Genomic DNA, 9,305 nt, shown 5'->3' on the forward strand with positions numbered 1-9,305 from the left:
TTGAGATAGAGTCTTGCTCGGTCACCCAGAGTGGAATGCAGTGGCATGATCTTGGCTCATCACAACCTCTGCCTCCCTGGCTCAAGCGATTCTCCTGCCTCAGCCTCCCAAGTATCTGGGATTATAGGCATGTAACACTACCACCCGGCTAATTTTTGTATTTTTAGTAGAGACGAGGTTTCACCATGTTGGCCAGGCTGGTCTTGAACTCCTGACCTCAAATGATCCACTTGCCTCGGTCTCTCAAACTGCTGGGATTACAGGTGTGAGCCACTGCACCTGGCTGACACTAAGCAATTCTTAAAATGTACGCTGGCTGGGCGCAATGGCTCACACCTGTAATCCCAGCACTTTGGGAGGCCGAGGCAGGTAGATCATGAGGTCAAGTGATTGAGACCATCCTGGCCAACATGATGAAACCCCGTCACTACTAAAAATATAAAAATTAGCTGGGTGTGGTGGTGCGTGCATGTAGGCCCAGCTTCTCAGGAGGCTAAGGCAGGAGAACTGCTTGAATCTGGGAGGTGGATGTTGCAGTGAGTTGAGATTGCGCCACTGTATTCCAGTCTGGCGACAGAGCGAGACTCCATCTCAAAAAATTAAAACAGAACAAAAAAACGCATATACTGAAGTTTGAGAACTGCTCCAGAGAATTTGCCACAGTGGAATAGCTCTTCACATTAGGTCCCTAGGTCAGGGCTAGGAAGCTTGTAGATCTAGTACTAAGCAAATACTCACATTGCCTCCCACTCTGTGTCACTGACATGGTGGGCTGGGCACAGTGGCTCAGAGCTATAATCCCAGAATTTTGGGAGGCTGAGGTGGGAGATCACTTGAGTCCAGGAGGTCGAGACTAGCCAGGGCAACATAGTGAGACCTCGTCTCCAAAAAATAAAATATTAGGCCAGGTGCAGTGACTCACGCCTGTAATCCCAACACTTTGGGAGGCCGAGGCAGGCGGATCACCTGTGGTCAGGAGTTTGAGACCATCCTGGTCAACATGGTGAAACTACTAAAAATACAAAATTAGCCAGGTGTGGTGGTGCATGCCTGTAACCCCAGCTACTTAGGAGGCTGAGGCAGGAGAATAGCTTGAACCTAAAGGCAAAGGTTGTGGTGAGCTGAGATCGTGCCACTGCACTCCAGCCTGGGCAATAAGAGCGAAACTTCATCTAAAAATAAAATAAAATAAAATATTAGTTGGGCATGGTGGCATGCACCTGTAGTTCTAGCTACTCGGGAGGCTGAAGTGGGAAGACTGCTGGAGCTCGGGGAGGTTGAGGCTGCAGTGAGCCAAGACTGTACCACTGTGAAAGAGCAGGTGGAAGAGCTAGACACTGCCTCAAAAAGGAGAGAAACGAAAGAGAGAGAGAGATGGCCCTTGCCCTCATGAAGCTTTCACCTAGTAGGGAGACAGTTATCAAATAACTGCACAAATAATTATTTCAAGTATAGGTTTTTGGGCCCTACTAAAGAAATATGGTTGAATAGGTCAAAGGTAGGATCTGAAAACAGGTACTCTTTTGTAGGCCTCCCCCAATGAATTTGATGAGCAGCCTGGTTTGGAAATGCCTAGTGCAGTGGAAAAAGCATGTGTGACCTTTGGAATGAGACCCAGGTTCAAATCCTGCCTCCACCATTCCCACACTTCTCTGAGCCTCAGTTTCCTCATTGGTAAATAGGAATTATGACACTCTGCAGGAATTCTTATCAGGATTCAATGACAGAAGGAGAACCACATTTTATTGTTCTTCCTTCTTTCCCTCTAAATGTGGAGTGAAAGGAAAACGTTTTGTTTTTACTGATGGGAATACACGCTTTAGGAGGTCACAAGCTAAGAACTATTGTGAGGTCAGTGAGTCCTTCCTAATAACTCAATTTTTTTTTTCTTGAGACAGAGTCTCGCTCTGTCACCCATGCTGGAGTGCAGTGGCACAATCTCAGCTCACCGCAACCTCTGCCTCGTGGGTTCAAACGATTCTCCTATCTCAGCCTCCTGAGTAGCTGGAATTACAAGCGCATGGCACCACACCCAGCTAATTTTTGTATTTTTAGTAGAGACGGGGTTTCACCGTGTTGATCAGACTGGTCTCCAACTCCTGACCTTGTGATCTGCCTGCTTTGGCCTCCCAAAGTGTTGGGATTACAGGAGTGAGCCACCACACCCAGCTATCTGATAACTGAAATCTTAGTCCCTGCTTCCCCAGACAGAGTTAGTTTGGCTTTTCTGTTTTGGAGCCCCATTCTTATTTTTTCAGGCCCCTTGGACTATAGCTCCCAACAACCACTAAAAAGGAAAATTATTATTTCTTCTTAGGGTCACAAACTCAAATACCAGGGGTTTGGTATGTGACAGCAGGCAGTGATGGGAATAGAAAGAAAGGAGAGCTATTCACACAGCTCCACTTTATTGCTTCTAGGTGGAAGATACAGCCCAGTGTTCCCACCTCTTCTGGATTTAAAGAAAAAGGCTGGTGGGTACAGTGGCTCATGCCTGTAATCCCAGAACTTTAGAGGCTGAGGCAGGTGGATCACTGAAGTTCAGGAGTTTGAGACCAGCTGCCAACATGGTAAAACTGCATCTCTACCAAAATATACAACAATTAGCCAGGCATGGTGGCATGAGCCTGCAGTCCCAGCTACTTGGGTGGCTGATGTAGGAAAATCGCTTGAACCTGGGAAGCAAAGGTTGCAGTGAGCTGAGATTGCCCACTGCACTCTAGCCTGGGTGACAAAGTGAGACCCTGTCTCAAAAAAAAGAATAGGTTTGATAGTTGTTCTCAACTAGAGGTGACTTTGTCCCCAGTAAGACACTTGGCAATGTCTGGAGACATTCTGGTTGTCACTGGTGTGGGGGAGCTATGGGGATGTAGTGGGCAGAGGTCAGGGATGCTGATATCCATGCTACAATGCACAAGACAGTGCCCCTCCCCCAACAAAGAATTATCTGGCCCAACATCTAAACAGGGGCAAGGTTGAGAAACCTTGGACATGGTTCTGTTGCAGCAACAACCACCAAATCTCAGTGGCTTGCAACAATGGAGGTCTCACTGCCTGTCGATCGTGGGTTTGATACAGCTCTGCTTTATGTCTCCTCACTCAGGGGCCCAGGCTAAGGGAGAAGCCATCCCATGCTTGTAAAATTTTCAAGACAAGTGGAGAATATCAATATATTATTAACATTAATTATAATAAAAAATAGGCCAGGCGCGGTGGCTCAAGCCTGTAATCCCAGCACTTTGGGAGGCCGAGGCAGGTGGATCACGAGGTCAAGAGATCGAGACCATCCTGGTCAACATGGTGAAATCCCGTCTCTACTAAAAATACAAAAAATTAGCTGGGCATGGTGGTGCGTGCCTGTAATCCCAGCTACTCAGGAGGCTGAGGCAGGAGAATTGCCTGAACCCAGGAGGCGGAGGCTGCGGTGAGCCGAGATCACGCCATTGCACTCCAGCCTGGGTAACAAGAGCGAAACTCCGTCTCAAAAAATAAAAAATAAAAAATAAATAAAAATAAAAATAAAAAAATAAAAATATAATATTAATTACAACATTGATATAACTGTAAGTTATACCTAGAAGTGACATCTGTCTTCCATCATATTTCATTGGCTGCATCTAAATTCATGGGGGCGAGGAAGCACAATCCATCCATGTGTCTGGATGCAGAGAACTGGGAATATTTGCTAATAGTATTAAAGACTCCAAAGACTGGGTGCACCAAAACCTCGGAAATCACCACTAAAGAACTTATTCATGTGACCAAACTCCACCTGTTTCCCCAAAACCTACTGGGAAAAAAATTAAAATCCGGAAAAAAAATGTATGCTGACAGAAAAAAAAAAAAAAAATGACTCAAAGGTAATCATGACAGCCTGGGTGTTAGATAATCCACAAGGCTTGGAGCAGGGCAGCTATTGGCACAGACTGTGGAATCAGACTCAGCTTCAAACCCCACACTTTCTAGCCGTGTGGCCTTGAGCAAGTCACTTAATCTGTTTCTCAGTTTCTTCCTCAAAAAATAAGGAAAATAAATCAACATTGCAGTGTTAAAACATGTACAGTGCTTAGAACAGTGCCTGGCACACAGAAAACACTCAGGACATCTTAGCCAGGATGATGATGATGATGAATATAGCAAGGCGCCAATCACAGAGTGGGCATTTAGTAAACAGTTGTTGTTATAACCTAAGCTCTGAGGAAAATGATTTGTCCAAGGTAACACAGCTGGTAAGTGCAGCATGGTGGTGAACAACCTAAGCTCCGGGGTCTCAGCCTGGCACATCGTAATCATAAATGTCAAATAATATTTGGAGGAGGTTCAGTGTGGTTAATAACATGGACTTGGCAGCTTAGACCTATAATCCCAGCATTTTAGGAGGCTAACACGGGCAGGTCCCTTGATCCCAGGAGTTTGAGACCAGCCTCAGCAACATGGGCGAAACTCTGTCTCTACAAAATATACGAAAATTAGTCAGGCATGGCGGTGCGTGCCTATAATCCCAGCTACTTGAGAGGCTGAGGTAGGAGGATCACTTGCACCCAGGGGGTGTCAAGGCTGCAGTGAGCCAAGATCACGACAATGCACTCCAGTCTGGGTGACAGAACAAGACCTTGTCTCAAAAAACAAACAAATACAAATAACATGGACTCTGGAGGCTGACTGCCAGGTTCAAATCCTAGTTCTTCAACTAACCACCTGTATGAACTTGAGCAAGTAACTCAGCTTCTCTGTGCCCCAGTGTTCTCATGTATAAAATGAAGATAATATAAAACACCTACAATTATGAAGATTAAAAAATAACATAAGCCCTCAGGACCCATATGGTTGTTAGCTGCTACATTATTACTATGCCCTCAGTTTGCTACAAAGAAGCATTCAAAAGTAACAGAAAACAGTTAACACTTAGTATAATTTCACCCAGCCCAATTGAGATAGAAGAAAATGGATACAAATTCAGCAATCTTTGAGCTAAGGAAATGTTTACAACCAGGGGTGGTTGCTCAGGCCTGTAGTCCCAGTACTTTGGGAGGCTGAGTCCAGCAGATCACTTGAGTGACCAGCCTGAGCAATGTGATGAAACCCCATATCTACAAAAAATACAAAAATTAGCTGGGCATGGTGACATGCACCCGTAGTCCCAGCTACTCAGGAGGCTGAAGTGGGAGGACTGGTTGAGCCCAGGAGGCAGAGGCTGCAGTGAGGCAAGATTGTGCCACTGCACTCCAGCCTGGATGACAGAGTGAGGCTCTACCTATCACCAAAAAAAAAAAAAAAAAAAGTTTCTAAATGGACCAATGGGAAAAAGAAAAAACTTGGACGCTTTTCTTATCTGTCCCAGGGTAGTCCTAGAAATCAGTGAGAATTCCCATTAGTCCTCAGAGATTCCTGTAACATAGGAGTGCAAGAGAGGAGACAGTAAGCAGAGGCACAAGGCATTACATCCAAATCACAGCTAAGCCACCCGGCAATCCTGGCCAGCTCCTTCCAAACCCAACCAGACGGGGGCGCTGAGCTGACAGTCTTGCTGCTGGCAACAGTGTTAGCAGCTGTGAAGGCACAGTAGAGATGCTCCTCCACTTGTCGAGGAGCATGCTGAATTCTTACCACTTTTGCACCATTGTAAAGTCACAAAGTCATAAGTCGAACCATCATAAACTGGGGATTATCTGCCTTCTCCCCCTTTATCTGTGGAGGATATGTTCCAAGACCCCCAGGGGATGACTGAATAGTACTGAACCATATATACACAGTACTATGTATTTTCCTATACATACATTCCTATGATTGCATTTAATTTATAAGTTAGGCACAATTCAGAGATTAACAACTAGGGCTGGGCACGGTGGCTCACGCCTGTAATCCCAGCACTTTGGGAGGCCAAGGTGGGTGGATCACTTGAGGTCAGGAGTTCAAGACTGGCCTAGCCAACATGGTGAAACCCTGTCTCTGCTAAAAATACAAAAATTAGCCAGACATGGAGATGTGTTCCTGTAATCACAGCAAGTAGGGGGCTGAGGCAGGAGGATCGCTTGAACCTGGGCGGTGGAGGTTGCAGTGAGCCAAGATCATGCCACTGCACTCCAGCCTGGACAACAGAGTGAGACTTTGTCTCAAAAAAAAAAAAAAAAAAAAAAAAAAAAAAAAAAAAAAAAAAAAAAAAAAAGAGAGAGAGAGAGAGAGAGATTAACAACTAATAATAAAATAGAACAAGTATAGCAATATGATGTAATAAAGTTATCATGCACTGTGGTCATAACTTTTGCAGTTTCATGTGTGGCAGAAAAACTAGCAGGTATTTCTTTTTTCTTCTTCTTAAGTTCACAGATAGAAGATTCATTCTTACCACAGATCTCAGTGACATCAGTATACTTTTCTTCTTTCCTTATTAAGTTGAGAACTTTTACCTTTTTCATTTAAAGGAAGAACTTTTTTTTTTTTTTTGAGACGGAGTTTCACTCATGTTACCCAGGCTGGAATGCAATGGCGCAATCTCGGCTCACCGCAACCTCCGCCTCCTGGGTTCAGGCAATTCTCCTGCTTCAGCCTCCTGAGTAGCTGGGATTACAGGCACGCGCCACCATGCCCAGCTAATTTTTTGTATTTTTAGTAGAGACGGGGTTTCACCATGTTGACCAGGATGGTCTCGATCTCTTGACCTTGTGATCCACCCGCCTCGGCCTCCCAAAGTGCTGGGATTACAGGCTTGAGCCACCGCGCCCGGCCAAGGAAGAACTTTATGGCTTCTCTTTGGTATATCCAAATTGCTAGCATCACTACTCTTACATTTTGGTGCCATTACTAAGTCAAATAAGGGTGGCTTGAAAACGCACTGCAATATCATGGCAGTCGATCTGATAACTGATGGGGCACTTAGTAAGTGACTCACCAACAGGGAGCATATATGGCATGAAGACACTAGACAAAGGGACGATTCAGGTGGACAGAGCGGGACAGCACAAGACTTCATCATGCTACTCAGAATGGTGTGCAATTTAAAACTTACAGATGGTGCATTTCTAGAATTTTCCATTTAATATTTTTGAACAGTGGTTGACTGCATGAAACTGAAACCACAGAAAGCAAAACTGAGTCGGGGGTGGAGGAGCGGGATGGCTACAATAATAGCTTTTCCCTGTTACACCAAACACATTTTATGTGTTATTTCACGTTATTATCATAACACTCCACAACACAGGTACTCTTATTATCCCCACTTTATATAAGACAAATCTGAGGCTTAGAAAAAGACATAAATACATAAAAAGAAAAAAATCTGAGACCTAGAGAGGTTAAGCAATTTGCCAAACCTAATATCTGCAGGACTGGGGCAAGAGTACAGCCGAAGGTATACTTAAAAAGTTGTTATAAATGACACTAATGAATTATTAAATAAAAGACAATCTATTCTGCTACACAGATAAACAAAACTTCACAATTACCTGGGAGGCCACATTCACATTTTTGGGCCTCTGAGAGCTCTGTACTAGAAGGTGGTGGGAGGCAGACAGCAGGACCCCAGCCCTGCCCGCTTCTCTTCATATCTCTAAATCTGTTTGCCTGGCAGGGTCTTGTGTCCATACATGCAGAGGTCCCAACCTGCATGCTCACACTCTGTTCCAGGGGTTCTAAATTGAAAGGGTCCCTCAGGTATCCACACAATGAATGACAAAAGAGCCACACCAATGGACAACAAAAATTATCACGTTGTAAAATACCAAGAGAAGATCTTAAAAGGTTCCAGAAATCGGGGTAGGGAGGAAACCCATACGAAGAATCAGGAGTCAGAAAAGCATTGTATTTATCAACGCTAGAAAATAAAACAAAACAAAACAAAACAGGAATATCTTCACAATTATGAAAGAATTCTATCCACAGCCAAACTACTAATTAAATACAGTAGAATAAAGCCATTTTTAGTGCCACTTAACATGTATGGCAGCACTGGTGTAGAGCCAGCCACTACGGTGGCCTCTAATGATTTCTACCTCCTGGTATAAGCACCCTTAGAAGTTCCCACACGCACTGAATATGAATGACCTGTGAAACCATGGGATGCTGCAGAACTGCCAATATGGGACTTCTGGGGCTAGGTCATAAAAGACATCGGTGGTTTCTACCTTGCTCTTAGATCACTTGCTCTAGCGAGAGCCCGCTGCTATATCATGACAACACTCAAACAGTACTATGGAGAGGTACACGTGGCAAAGAACTGGGGCCTCCTGCCAACAGCCTGTACAAACTTGCCAGCCGGGGCTCCTCCAGCCCTGGCCAAGCCTTCACATGATTTCAGGCTCATGAGAAGACCCCAAGCTAGAACAACCCAGCTAGGACGCTCTCAAGTTCCTAACTCACAGAAACTGAGATGATAAACATTAACTGTTGTTTTAAGCCAGAAGTTTGGGAATAATTTGTTATACAACAAAAGACAACTAAAACAGAGACCTATTGGGAGGGGAGGAGCCACAGTATTTTGTAGTTCTTTCAATCAAGAGGTGAAGTCTACAGTCTAGCTCTCCACTCTAGAATTTGGATTTGGGTGTGAAACTTGTTTTGGCTGATGGGTCATTATAGAAATATTACAGAAACAAGGGTTAAAAGGTGCTTATGCTAATCCACAGGATCATGAGAATTAATCAGTGTTTGTTGTTTGAATGAACAACAAACACTGTTTGAACAGTTGTTGTTTGAATAAAGCTATCAAGTTTTAGGGTAATTTGTTACAGAGCATAAGCTAATTGATACAACATATTTACTTTGTGTGGACCTCCCTGCCTCAGCCTCCCCACCCTAACCAGGAAACTATGGATGTGTTTCAGGAACACTACAGGATCTGTTCAAAGCCTGGTTACTTCCTAACTTTACTTGGTCTCAGGCAAGTTAATTTACCTCTTTCAGCCTCAGTTTTCCTCATCTTCAAATTGGAACAGTAGGTAATAGTACTTAACTCTTTTTTTTAATTTTTATTAATTAATTTATTTTTTTTGAGACAGAGTCTCACTCTGTTGCCCAGGCTAGAGTGTAATGGCGCCATCTCAACTCACTGCAACCTCCACCTCCTGGGTTCAAGCGATTCTCCTGCCTCAGCCTCCCAAGTAGCTGGTATTACAGGCATGTGGCACCACGCCTGGATAATTTTTGTATTTTTAGTAGAGATGGAGTTTCACCATGTTGGCCAGGCTGGTCTCAAACTCCTGACTTCAAGTGATCCACCCACCTCAGCCTCCCAAAGTGTTGGGGTTACAGGTGTGAGCCACCACACCTAGCTCTTACAGTTCATGTGACAAATAATTGAGATGAACTAT

Source organism: Cebus imitator, unplaced genomic scaffold (assembly GCF_001604975.1).
Source record: "Cebus imitator isolate Cc_AM_T3 unplaced genomic scaffold, Cebus_imitator-1.0 Scaffold87, whole genome shotgun sequence".
In the NCBI taxonomy this organism is placed as follows: domain Eukaryota; kingdom Metazoa; phylum Chordata; class Mammalia; order Primates; family Cebidae; genus Cebus; species Cebus imitator.